The sequence below is a fragment of the Mustelus asterias genome, chromosome 16, assembly GCF_964213995.1.
Source record: "Mustelus asterias chromosome 16, sMusAst1.hap1.1, whole genome shotgun sequence".
NCBI lineage: Eukaryota > Metazoa > Chordata > Chondrichthyes > Carcharhiniformes > Triakidae > Mustelus > Mustelus asterias.
In genome coordinates, this window is record NC_135816.1 from 20,491,143 (window position 1) to 20,505,794 (window position 14,652).

The following is a 14,652-nucleotide window of genomic DNA, read 5'->3' on the forward strand; positions in this document are numbered from 1 at the left end:
TACCAGTGGTGTGCCACAGGGATCAGTGCTGGGTCCTCTGCTATTTGTGATTTTTATCAATGACTTGGAGGTGGGGGCTGAAGGGTGGGTCAGTAAATTTGCTGATGACACCAAGATTGGTGGAGTAGTGGATGAAGTGGAGGGCTGTTGTAGGCTGCAAAGAGATTTTGATAGGATGCAGAGCTGGGCCGAAAAATGGCAGATGGAGTTTAACCTTGATAAGTGCGAGGTGATTCATTTTGGTAGGACAAATTTGAATGCGGATTACAGGGTCAACGGCAGGGTTCTGAGGAATGTGGAGGAACAGAGAGATCTTGGGGTTCATATCCACAGATCTCTGAAGGTTGCCACTCAAGTGGATAGAGCCGTGAAGAAGGCCTACAGTGTGTTAGCGTTTATTAACAGGGGGTTTGAGTTTAAGAGCCGTGGGGTTATGCTGCAACTGTACAGGACCTTGGTGAGACCACATTTGGAATATTGCGTGCAGTTCTGGTCACCTCACTATAAGAAGGATGTGGAAGCATTGGAGAGAGTGCAGAGGAGATTTACCAGGGTGCTGCCTGGTTTGGAGTGTCGGTCTTATGAGGAAAGGTTGAGGGAGCTAGGGCTGTTCTCTTTAGAGCGGAGGAGGATGAGAGGCGACTTAATAGAGGTTTATAAGACGATGAGGGGGATAGATAGAGTGGACGTTCAGAGACTATTTCCTCGGGTGGATTTAGCTGTTACTGGGGGGCATAACTATAAGGTTCATGGTGGGAGATATAGGAGGGATGTCCGAGGTAGGTTCTTTACTCAGAGAGTGGTTGGGGTGTGGAATGGACTGCCTGCTGTGATAGTGGAGTCGGACACTTGAGGAACTTTCAAGCGATTATTGGACAGGCACATGGCGCACACCAGAATGATAGGGAGTGGGATAGCTTGATCTTGGTTTCGGACAAAGCTTGGCACAACATCGAGGGCCGAAGAGCCTGTACTGTGCTGTACTGTTCTATGTCTATGTCTATGTCTAAATCCATAAATACACTAAGCTTCAATGAGTGTTTTATCTTTTGCAATTTGGGTATTATATATGTCTACTAACATTTGCAAGCCGCGAGCAGACAAGATCTACCTTGCCTGTTGGTTTGCAAAACGGATAGGATGGGGTTGGCAAAGAGGATCCTGTATAGAGTTTATGAATTTCTAGGTATAATTATGGCCTTCATAAAGTGGACGTAGTTTGGCTTCTGCTGAGCAGTTACTGAATGAGCCATTCAGTGATTGCTAATAGTACAGTAAAAGGGAATTTATGTCCACCAGAGAGGGCAGCCAGTTTAATATTTTATGAAAAACGACACTTCCAACATTGCAGTACTAGATTTTGTACTCAGCTTCCTGCATTGAAACCTAAACCCACAACCTTCTGACTCAGAGGGGAATGCTGTCAACTGAACCACAGCTACCATCACATCATTGCAATGGTGCAACTGCACCACTGGGCTGGTTATATCATAGATCATAGAATCCCTACATTGCCGAAGAGGCCATTCAGCCCATTGAGTCTGCACCGACTCTCTGACAGAGCATCTTACCCAGGCCATCTCCCCCGCTCCCCCATAAATTTACCATGTCTAATCCATCTAAACTAAATGGGCGGGATTTTCCAGCCACGCTTGCCCAAGGCTAGAAATTTACACCCGAGGTCAACGGACCTTTTCATGGTCCGCCCCTGCCCGTTACGATGCCAGTGGTGGGCAGGATGGGAAAATTCCGCCCTGCATCTTTGGACAATTTAGCCAGTCCACCTAACCTGCACATCTTTGGACTGTGGGAGGAAACCAGAGCAGCTGAAGGAAACACACGCAGACACGGGGAGAGTGTGCAAATTCCACACAGACGGCCCGAATTTACCATTTTGATTCTAATGCTGAATCTGGGAGTGTTCCGGATCCAACTTGTAAACCTGTCCTCCAGCGCCCCCGTACGCACTCTGCCTGAAAAAAAAGCAGCGATTCTGAATCGTGCTGCAGAAGCCTGTGGGCGGGGCTTATCACGCCCAAAACCCAGCAGCTCTGATCGGCATCTCCAACTGCGCATGCGTAGAATAACAATGATCGAATGCTGCTCCCCACCACCGGATAATGCCTCCCCCTGGCCCCCACAGACATTGCCCCACCCTCCACAACACTACTGACCCCCTATCCACCCACCCACCCGCCACCCAAAATGATCATGGCCCCCTCCCCCCCTTCCCCCCAACGATCTCAGGCACAGTGGCAGTGGACCCCTCCTTCCCCCTCACTCACCTCAGGCAGAGAGATCCGCCCTCCCCCCTCCACCTACAGATATCAGGCAAGGTGATCCCCCTCACCCCCATCCCGGACCCCCATCTCCTCTGGACTCCGTTTTGATTATGAATTCTGTTTCATTGATGAAGGAGGGATGCTTCATGTTGATGTCAGTTGGGGAGGCCCCTCAGTGCTGTGTCACTGAAAGAACTTTTCATGGTCCGCCACTGCCCATTACGATGCCCGTGGCAACAACTTCTTTGTTCTTTGTTCTTTGTTCACTGAGAAAAGGAAGTCATTGGTTTCACAGACTTCACAAGCGGTTCCCTCCCATCTCCACCCCCCCCCCCCCCCCGCAGGGTCCCATATGGGGGTTTCAGATCCCTTACCCACTACACAGACGTGGGCCCAGGTGCCAGCATGCAGCAGAGCTCAGGTAGGAGTCAGACAAGTTTGCTCCATGACATCATCAACATGGTGCTTAGCGAATCGTCATCACTGCCAGAAAATTCACTAACACAGAGTACCCAGGCCCACCACTCTGGTGTGACAATGTGCAGGATATATAGAAGGCATTGGGGGGGTTGGTAGATAGAACCCACAGACACCATCACCTAGCGAATGAACCACCTGGTTATCAGGGCCTCCCTTGCTGCCCTCACATGCCTCATTTGAGCTGCCAGCCCTCCACTGCCTGGCTGGTGTTCCTCAGCGTGCTCTTCCCTCATCTTCCTCCTCCTCCATTTCCTCCTCCTCCTGCTGGTCATCCTCCCCAGTGACGGCCGGCTGGTCAGCCTCCACGTCCCCCTCCTCCTCCTCCAAGAGGTCACCTCGCTGCAGAGCAAGATTGTGCAAGGCACAGCACACCACCACAATGTGCGAGGAGATCAGGGGGCTGTCCTGGGGGCCCCCGTCAGATCGGTCTAGTCACCGGAATCGCATTTTGAAGTGCCCAATGCACCTCTCCACTATCGCGCAGGTGGCTACATGGGCCTCATTATAACGGGTCTCCGCCTCAGACACAGGCCTCCGCACAGGCATCATCAGCCATGTCCGAAACAGGTAACCCATTTCACCCAGGAGCCACCCTCGCAGCCTGCGCTCCTCCTCGAATGCCTCTAGTATGTCCGAGCTCCTGACTATGAAGCTGTCTTGCACACTGCCTGGATGTCTGGCGCAGATGCATGATGGTCATGTTATGGTCGCACACAAGCTGAACATTCAGGGAGTGGAACTCCTTCCTATTTACAAATCTTCGTGGATTCTGTAGGGGGGGCCTTGAGGGCGACGTGTGTGCAGTCGATCGTCCCCTGCATGTTAGGCATCCCCGCAATGGCTGCAGCCCGGGCTTCCTGCTGCACCTGGTCCAGGTTGAAGTTGCTGACCTGGCCAGCCCGGGCATACAGGGCTTCTCTGACCTGCCTCACACAGGTGTGCACGGCAAATTGGGAGATGCCACAGATATATCCACTCGGGGTCTGGAAAGAACCAGTCACGTAGAAGTTTAGAGCGACCGTCAATTTGACAGCCATCAAGAGTGGGTGCCCCCCCCCACCCCCCCCCCCCCCACCCCCCCCCCACCCCCAACTCCCCCAGCCCCCCACCGCCTCTAGACGCCAGGTCCTGCAACAGGTTGCACAGGTGTTGCACGATCATCTTTCAGAGTCGGAGACATCGGCGGCACACGGTGGCCGACATCTGGTCTAAGGACACTCGTGCATAGAACTACCGGGGTCTCTGCTCCCACCTTCTCCTACATGCCGCCCTCCCCCCACCCCCCACCCCCCGCCCCACCGCTGGGTAAATGGCGGCCATCTCCTCCCTCTGGTGGTCGTCTCCCTCTGGTCCTTCAAATAGTAAGGCCTGGGCCTCTTGTGCCCGCAATTCTTCCTCCTGCTCCTCCTCCTCAGCTCCAGCAGCAATTAAAAGAACAGCTAGATCTATTGGTTGCATTGCAAAAGCATGTTGTCACACAGAAGTGGCCGGGGGGATGCGGGGGGGGATGCAGGGGGGGTTGCGGGGGAGGGGGTGGAGATGGAGAGGAACATATGTAGAGGTTATGGAATGCTGCTTGCCCCTAGCACATCTAAAATCACAGCTCCTCCCACCAATTCCCTCAGCCACATGCTCCCCACAGTCACAGTACCCCCAATTCCCCCAGTCATGTGCTCCCCAAAATCATAGCACCCCCAATTCCCCCAGCCACATGCTCGATACAATCACAGCCTCACCAATTGCCCCAGCCACATGCTTCCCTCAATCACAGATCCCCAATTCCCCCAGTCACATGCTCCCCAAAATCCCAGCTCCCCCCAATTCCCCCAGACACATGCTCCCCACAATCACAGCTCCCCCCCCAATTCCCCCAGCCGCATGCTGCCCACAATCACAGCCACCCCCAATCTTCCCAGCCACATGCGCCCCACAATCACAGCTCCCCCCCATTCCCCCAGCCACATGCTTCCCACAATCACAGTTCCCCCAATTACCCCAGCCACATGCTCCCCACAATCACAGCCCCCCAATTCCCCCAGCCACATGCTTCCCACAATCACAGCTCCCCCCCAATTACCCCAGCCACATGCTCCCCACAATCACAGCCCCCCAATTCCCCCAGCCACATGCTCCCCACAATCACAGCCCCCCAATTCCCCCAGCCACATGCTTCCCACAATCACAGCTCCTTGCAAAGTTGAGAGGCTGCAGCAGTGCAATTTGTAACGGCTTTGTGCACATCCTTCAGCTGGAAGTGAGCTGAGTGCGCTATGACCCAGCAGCACCACAAGTTCCGAGGTCAGTGCTGAGACCTGAATCCGTGCTGCAAGTCGGACATTGGAGACCCTGCAGAGCAACAGCCCCCCACCCCCACACCCGCAAAGCCGCCACCGACCCGAGACAGAAAATGGCCGCAACAGCAAGACACCCCTGAGTAGCAGAGGGCCGTTGGACGCAATGCACTTACCATCTCACCAATGGAATGCCCAAATGGGACTTTTATTGAGCATGTCTGATTCGCGCTGATTCCCAAATGGCGAACATGGTGGTAAAGGGGGAAGTGCTGGTAAAGTTGGGCGTCCAGCCCATTAAGTCATTTTAAATGCATTCAAATGCATTTAAATTGCCGTTGTGCCCATTTCGGGCACGGTCCCGAATGCGTCCATTTTCGGGCCTTTTCATGGATCGCGCTACTCGCCTCATTCCCGACTTTACCAAGTTTTCGCGCTCGAAAACGGGCGCAACTTGATGGTAAAATCGGGCCCAGACAGTCGCCCAGGGCTGGAATTGAACCTGGGTCCCTGGAGCTGTGAGGCAGCGATGATAAACACTGTGCCACCGTGCCATACTATGATGCAACCATCCCAGGAAATTATGACACAAGTAACTGACACCCTATCATAATGTCCTGGAACCTCTAAGACATTGGATTGTGACCTTCAGTTAATAGTTAATTAAAATAACACCACCCATCATTAAAATTAACTGCAATCACAAATTTGCTGATTTAATGCTACTTTTACTGCTGCTGTCATTTACTAGATCATTACAGGATGGTACTTTTGAGCTCATTGCATCTGGCTTCATCAGGATCATGTTATGCAATGCAATGATGAAAGTTGAACATCTATAGCTGTTGTTACATAAAGCAAAACTGCTGAACTTAAATGGAACAAAAATCCCCAAGCACATTTTTCTGTGCTGTACATGCAACAAATCAACAGATTTTTAAGATAGAGTTTTGCTAGTGTGCGTGCTTTGGCAGGTAAATGACTTTTGCTCAATTGCTACCTTGAAAATCCACCAAAGTGGAATAATATTTAATAACACACTGATGAAATCAATCCAAAAATTCTTACATTAAATGGTTTTGCTGAATTCCCCTCAGAGCTGTCATTGTTCAACAGTGTAGTTTGGGAATTTGTCAAATTTTCCTTTGACCGAAATGAAAATGGTAGTTTCAAATTCATATTTTATTGGGATGTTTCTTGTAGCATTTCAACAGGAAAGTAAGAATGATGTTAACTACAAGACACAGGGCAAATTTAGAATTAACAACATTCAGTTCTGAGCACTGAAGTAAATATGTCCGTGACAGGAAAGGGAATACCTTGCTTTAAATTTTAAATTACTTCAACAACCCTGAATATTATTGCGCACCTTTTTTGTGGATGATTGACAGATCGCTGATTTTCAAAGGTAAGTTATATATATTCTTTATATCTATAAATATTGCAGGAGGTTCCAGATCCTGCGATCAATAAAAATGACCGTGCATAAACAGAAAACGCTGGAAATACTCAGCAGCTCTGGCTGCATCTGTGGAGAGAGAAACAGAGTTAATGTTTCAAGTCCTTTATCAGTCCTGGTTCTAGTCTCACAAGGTCGACTCTTAACTACCCCCTGTGGTCTAGTTGTATCAAACTGTTGTATCTGGGCAACAAATGACTTGTCAGCAATGCCCACATCTCAAATGTGACAAGGAGACTAAGTTTAAACATTTAAGAATAGGACAGGAGTACACCAGATGGTCCCTTTAACCTGCTCTGCTTTTCAAGTCGACCTTGATTGACCTAAGACCTCAACTCTACTTTCCCACCTGCTACCCGCATCCCTTGATCCTCTGAGATGCCAAAAATATGTCTACCACAACCTTAACTATATTCAGTGATGAACCATCCGCAGTCCCTTGGAATAGAGAATTCCAAACATTATGACTCTTTGAGTGAAGAAATTTCTCAGTCTTAAATGATCATCCCATTATCCAGATACTGTGTCCATGTGTGCCAGATTCCCCAGACAAGAGAAGCGACCTCTCAGTATCTAAAGTTTCAAGCTCCTGCAGGATCTTGTATGCTTCAATGAGATCACCTCTCATTCTTCTAAAGTCCAGAGGATTTTTTAATGCACTAAGTGCATAAGATTGCAGATTGAGTTCTTTGAAAATGTGACCAAACACATTGACGAAGGAAGAGCGGTGGATGTGGTCTATATGGACTTCAGCAAGGCGTTCGATAAGGTCCCCCATGCAAGACTTCTTGAGAAAGTGAGAGGGCATGGGATCCAAGGGGCTGTTGCCTTGTGGATCCAGAACTGGCTTGCCTGCAGAAGGCAGAGAGTGGCTGTGGAGGGGTATTTCTCTGCATGGAGGTCAGTGACCAGTGGAGTGCCCCAGGGATCTGTTCTGGGACCCTTGCTGTTTGTCATTTTCATAAATGACCTGGATGAGGAAGTGGAGGGATGGGTTGGTAAGTTTGCTGACGACACCAAGGTAGGTGGTGTTGTGGATAGTTTGGAGGGATGTCAGAAGTTGCAGCGAGACATAGATAGAATGCAAGACTGGGCGGAGAAGTGGCAGATGGACTTCAACCCGGATAAGTGTGTGGTGATCCATTTTGGCAGATCCAATGGGATGAAGCAGCAGTATAATATGAAGGGTACCATTCTTAGCAGTGTAGAGGATCAGAAGGACCTTGGGGTCCGGGTCCATAGGACTCTTAAATCGGCCTCGCAGGTGGAGGATGCAGTCAAGAAGGCGTACGGCGTACTGGCCTTCATTAATCGAGGGATTGAGTTTAGGAGTCGGGAGATAATGCTGCAGCTTTATAGGACCCTGGTTAGACCCCACTTGGAGTACTGCGCGCAGTTCTGGTCACCTCATTACAGGAAAGATGTTGAAGCCATTGAAAGGGTGCAGAGGAGATTTACAAGGATGTTGCCTGGATTGGGGGGCATGCCTTATGAGGATAGGTTGAGGGAGCTTGGTCTCTTCTCCCTGGAGAGACGAAGGATGAGAGGTGACCTGATAGAGGTTTACAAGATGTTGAGAGGTCTGGATAGGGTAGACTCTCAGAGGCTATTTCCAAGGGCTGAAATGGTTGCTACGAGAGGACACAGGTTTAAGGTGCTGGGGGGTAGGTACAGAGGAGATGTCAGGGGTAAGTTTTTCACTCAGAGGGTGGTGGGTGAGTGGAATCGGCTGACGTCGGTGGTGGAGGCAAACTCGTTGGGGTCTTTTAAGAGACTTCTGGATGAGTACATGGGATTTAATGGGATTGAGGGCTATAGATAGGCCTAGAGGTGGGGATGTGATCGGCGCAACTTGTGGGCCGAAGGGCCTGTTTGTGCTGTGGCTTTCTATGTTCTATGTTCTATTTGGACTTGCCCAAAAAAACACATCAGAAACTCTCCTGTTTTCACACTCATCCTGGACTTCAAATTTTTTTCATAAGATCACCCCCTATGTGTCCATTTCACTCAACCTCTCGAGGACCAACGCCTCAGCCCAGGAATCAGCCAAGTGCACTTTTGCTGTACCACCTCCAGTATATCCTTTTTTAAATATGGAGACCAAAACTGTGCACAGTGCTCCAGGTTTTGGACCCACCAAAGCCCTGCACAATTGGAGCAAGACTTCCTTGCTCTTGTACTCCAATCCCCTTCTGATAAAGGTCCACAAGATATCTGCCTTCTTCATTGCTTGCTGCACCAGTATGCCAAATTTGTGTTCTTGGTACAAACATCAAAGTCCCTCGGAACATGAACATATATAAGTTTCACACTTTAAAAAGAAATCCTGCTTTTCTATGCATATGAACAAAGTGAATACCTTCACACTTCTCCACATTATCCTCCATCTGCCACCTTGTTGCCCCCTCATGTAATCTGTCTACATACCTGCAGTCTCTGTGTGTCCTCCTCACAATTCACATTCCATCAAGTTTTGTAACATTAGCAAATTAGATACATTACTCTGTCTCACGGTCTAAGTCATTAATATGGATTATAAATAGTTGATTGATCAATGTAGCATAGATGTCAACTTCAAAATTCTATCCCTATTATTTCCTCCTTGTCCATTAACCAATCCTCTATCCATGTTAATATATTACTCCTTGAGCCCTTAACTTACTTATTATCATTTTTGGTGACAGCTGATTGAAAGCCTTTTTGGAATCCAAGTATACTATATTTACCGGTTCCTCTTTATATCCCTTAATAGTAACATACTGAAAAAGCACTAATAAATTTGCCAAAGATGATTTCTTTTTCATAACATCAAATGTTGACTTTGTCTGACCATACTTTGATTTTCTAAGTGCATTGTTAAGTCTTCCTTAATAATAGATACCAGCATTTTCCTAGCGACTGACATCAGGCTAACTGGTCTGTAATTCCCTCTTTTCTCTCTGTCTGTTCTTGAATAGCATTGAATAATGTTTGTTAACTTCCAATTGCCTGGGACTCTTCTCGGATCTAGGGAATTTTAACAAATCATAACCAGTGCATCCACTATCTCTGCAGCCATCTTTTCATACATGGGAATTAGTCGCATGCAACAATTGGTTTATTCCCTGTCCACATGGATAACCATTTGCCATAAAATAAGCGAAAACATTTACAAATTCTCGTCAAAAAATGAATTGATGTTCTGTAGAAATTTCAAAAGCAAACTGAAACAATTGTTCTTGGTATTACTTCATGGTACACAACTTATACAACAATCCGAGATGGCAGAATGTGTATTGTGGGATTGGAATATGTGTGACCCTGAAGTTTAATAAAGTGGCAATGTCGACACTATCTTGCAGCAGGCAGCTACAATTTCAAAGCACTGTCAGACCCCCATTCCATCAACTCTATTAAAAAATACTCAGCAATAGTTGTCATCCTCACCACTCCTCGCAGCAAGAGCCATTTCTCAAGGGTGTCACCTTCACATGTACTTTTCAGTCACCTCTTGCATCGCATTTCATGAGTTCAAAATCAGAAATAATAAGTTTGTTCCAATTCATAAACAAAATTTGGCTGGAGAGGGAACTTTCTGAGTTTCCTATTAGACAATTTTCAATAGTAAGAACGTTGAAAAGCTTGTCTAATGTTTTAGTCACTGCTGTTCAAGGGAGTTCAGTCATCAAATGGTGACCAAATAGGATATATAAATAATTCAAGGAAGATTTCCCCATTGAGTTGATGCTAGTCTTCAACATGTCTTTGAGCACAAGGTGTCCTCACTTTTCTTGCTTCTCAAGAGAAATCCTGAAGGGGTTGCCTTAGGTCTGAGAGACCCGAGTTACCTGATTTTAACCTGTTGGGGGTGAGGGAAACTACAATCTGCCACGCATCACTCAAAATCAGCTAGTGTTGCAGCTTCTGATTGATCCTCGCTGGTCAATGTGGTAGAAAGAATGGGACTTGGTTGTAGAAGTCAACCTGATAAAATTGTCTAACTGGACAGGTTCACATGTGACTAACTGTTACTCAGGAAAGCTCCTGAGGGTGAGCAACATCTTATCCCAGCACAAAACCAGTTCTTCTCGGCCTTTTAGCTGAGATCAGGCGTTGGATCAAGCTCAAGATGGGGTGCAATGTCTTATCTTGTCAGCTTTGATCTTGTTTGTCTCTCGTGTGGGAGCCATGAATTGGATTCAATTGGAATCCAAGCAAGGAATGGATTTGGATATGCCTGGTCCACTCTGAGCATTGGCTTTGTAACGTTAATGATGGTGTAAGAAATGTAAAGAATAGTCAGTGCCTTCAAGAGAAGGTGGGAGAAAATGGCCAAGTTAAAAAAGGAAGTATAAATGCCCACTCTGTTTCAGTCCATGGAGTAAAGCAGAATTTAATATGATGCTTTCATTAAGAGAAATGGCTTCGAATATGAATATCCTGACTCTGAAAGGAGAAGGGGTGAATATGGCCTTGGGCCTGAATGCAAAAACAGACAATGGCAAATCAGCAGCCCATGACACCACCCGCTCATTCTTGCTTCTCATTTAACATGATTGACATATTTCAGCTCACTCTGCTTCTTAATCAGCACCTCACAGCAAAGTCTTTTCTTAAAAGGGCCATCATGACGAAGGTGCCTTTAAAATGAAGCATTACCTCCTTTGGTCCTGCTGACCAACATGTCCCTTTCCACTCAGAGTCATGGCTTGCCAACCTTTCACAACGTGGAAACCCTCAGCATTTCCTTGTAAAGTGCAGCTGAAACTGTGAACTGGACTGAGGCGGGGGATTGAATCACTGCATTCTGTGTTGCACTTGTACACATGGCATGCATGGAGGCATTGTTGGTGCATATAAAGAAGAATGGCACACATTGTACATGAATGTGTGTAAAGCATAGCATACTGTGCATGTAGTACAGATGAAGTGTACAATATGTGGAGCACCATGTGTTTTTTCTGTTTTGATGCACATGGAGCTGTACCTGGTATATGTGAAAAATTGCATTGCATTTATAGAGTGGTGTATAATGGACTGGGTGTAGAGTTATGGGGAACACACAAGATGCATACAGATTAGTGCACTTGTATATGTGGCATAGGAGGAACAGGTGAGTGAGTCTGTTTGACTATGTTTTCTCTGACATCACTGTTTTGAGACCATACCTGTTTCAGCTGTACATTTTCACTACACAATGCTAGATAATTACAATCTCCAAAAAGAGAGAGTTTAATCACCTTCCCCTGACATTTAATGACATTACCATCATTCAATCCCCACCATTAACATCCTGGAGGTTACCATTAACCAGTCACATAAATACTGTACTTACAAGAGCAAGTCAGAGGTATTCCTGTGGCGAGTAACTCATCTCCTGACTCCCCAAAACCTTTCAACGTCTGTAAGATACAAATCAAAATGTGATGGGTTACCTTCCATTTGCCTGGATAAGTGCAGTTCCAAAAACACTGAAGAATCTTAACATTATAAAATCAGGGTGGCACAGTGGTTAGCAATGCTGGCTCACAGCGCCAGGGACCTGAGCTCGATTATGATCTTGGGTGACTGTGTGCAGTTTGTACATTCTACCTTTGTCTGTGTGGGTTTCCTCTGGATAACCTGGTTTCCTCCCACTGTCCAATGATGTGCAGGTTAGCTGGATTGACCATGCTAGATTGCCCTTTAGTGTCTCAAGATGTGTAGGTTAGACAGATTTGATAGGTCGGTTGACCTCTTTCTGCACTGTAGGGGTGCTATGGTTACTGGCACCCCATCCGCCACCTTAAGCATCCCTCCATCATCGGCGCACAGTGGCAGCATTGCGCACAATCTACAAGAGGCATTTTAGCAAGGTATTTTGGCGAGGTATTTTGACAACACCTTCCAAACCCTCAATTTTTACCACCTGGAAGGACAAGGGCAGTAGGCACATGGAAACACTGCTATCTGTGAGTTCCCCACTTAGTCACCATCCTGACTTGGAATTTTATTATCACTCCATTAAAATCCTGAAACTCCCTACCTTATAGCACACGGGTGGCAGTAGTTCAGGAAGATGGTTCATCTCCAGCTTCTCAAGGGCAACTTGGGATGTGCAATAAATTCTGGCCTACCAGCAATACCCACATGAATGAATAAAAAGAAACATTAATAATCTTCCAGTTTAATTTGACAACTGCCATGCTATGTTCTGCTGTGTACTGGATACATGTTTTAAGTTATTTCAGTTGAACTGGAGGAAGATTAAAAATGAAACTGTTTTAAAGTTTGGTTTATTTATTAATGTCGCAAGTTGGCTACAGTGAAGCTATTGTGAAAATTCCCTGATTGCCACACTCCAGCGCCTGTTCGGGTCCACGGAGGGAGAATTTAGTATGGCCAATGCACCTAACCAGCACAGCTTTTGGATTGTGGGAGGAAACTGGAGCACTTCACCACAGACAAGGGAAGAAAGGGCAGACTCTGCACAGAGACCCAAACCGGGAATTGAACCAGGGTCCCCAGCACTGCGGGGCAGCAATGCTAACCACTGTGCCACCATGGCTACTCAAACGAATGCATTATCATTTCAGTCTAAAATGATTCAAAACTGACCTGTGAAACTCCCAAAATCTTTGGAAAGGTTGTAATGGAACGAATATATCCTGCCTTAAACGGAAAAAAATGTATACCATTATATTATTTTTGCTCATTCCCTTTTATTCAGGCGTCTCACTATAACTTGCTTGAATCCAGCCCTCCTCAGAATGTTTGACAGTATTTTTTTAAGGAAAGGTGGACATTGAGGACATTGAAAGCCAAGGGAAGCAGTGAGAGTGAACCATTTACTCGCAGTTTCATGGTGCCCACTGCTCTCTTGACAGTGTCCGCTGATTGGGCTGAAAGTGAATCCGAGGGAGCTGGAGCTGTTACCAGTTTGAATGAGGGATGCGATACTGCTGTTCAGGGCTGCTTCTCATTTGTCTGCATTCACATCACATCCTGTCCCCTCGGCAGGAGGGCGCAGCCCAGCTGTCTGTCACACTGTCCTCCCCGATGCCTGCAGAATCCCTGTGCAGTAACACTATATCAGAGGCAAGAGCTTGCTCCTGTGTTCACATTGGAGTGCAACTCGGGGTTTTATTTTCTCTCTCCACTAGGCACCAGGCAGTGGAGGCAGTCACTGACAGCAGGAGAGGCAGCCCTCTATGGCAGTAGCTGTTTTGCTTCGGAGAAGAACAAGATGAGTCTTTCTTTTCCTTTTCAATTTTTAAAAAAAAAAGAAAACACCACTTCTTCGGCAAGGCAAAACCTTTAAAGAAGTGCAGACAGTAGCCTCATATCCTGAAGCTTCCCCAGTATTTACAGCGATTGCAGATTGAGAACTGAAACTGCAGTGAGGTAGGTGTCGTGCTGTGGAATGCCACTAGTTTGACTATTTTAAGTTGTTGATCGTACATATGTAGTTGCTATGGGCACAGGTACGGCTTTGCAATCCCCGCTACGTATCACCAATAGTTCAGCCGTACTTAAACGCAGAGATAAGCTAAGTTCACGTTCGCTGTCTCGACGTTTCCTCCTGTTGTTGTAATTGTTTCAAGTTGTATGTGTGTGTGTGTGTTGCACTTCTCATCACAGACCTGATATGGAGAGATGTTACTCCAGTTGCAGCACAGGCAAAGAACATGATGGGTGCAAAGTGGACCACTAAATGGGTTGCTGGCATAAGGAGCTGTCAAATCACATTGCAATCTTTTCCTGTTAATATCGACCTCACATGGCAGAACCTCAGTTAATCAAGAACCGGCTTTAATTTCTATAGTTAGTGTATTGACTGGCCCGGGCGCTTCATCACAACGGCTTTGTGTCTCAGTGCTTATATATATATATATATATCTCTAATTGTTTGGTGACAGTATAGCCAGAGACCCTCGTAGTTGCAGAATGAAGTATTTGGTCTCAGTTGAAACCCCTCGGTGGTTTACTAACTCCTGCCAGCACTTAATTTTTTTAAAGAGTTCTTTGCATTGCAAATCTTCCATGCTCCCAAAACAAAATCTCCAGCAGACCTGTGTCCTGCCCAGTGTTCGCCTCCCCAGTTATATTATCCTGTGCTTGCATCACTGAGTTTTACAGGATTGATTTCTAGCGAGGCGGTTCGCATTGAGCTAAAAGGTGA

At 46.8% G+C, this 14,652-nt stretch overlaps 1 protein-coding gene across 1 annotated transcript in view; it reads left to right on the top strand.

The window, feature by feature from the left end:
* Positions 1–13,597: 13,597 nt before the first annotated feature.
* Positions 13,598–14,652, top strand: part of LOC144505046 (teneurin-2-like) — a 2,673,959-nt gene continuing 2,672,904 nt past the window's right edge. The window contains exon 1 of the mRNA XM_078230751.1: positions 13,598–13,874. The gene's annotated coding sequence lies outside the window, so the exon portion shown is untranslated. The remainder of the gene's footprint in view (positions 13,875–14,652) is intronic.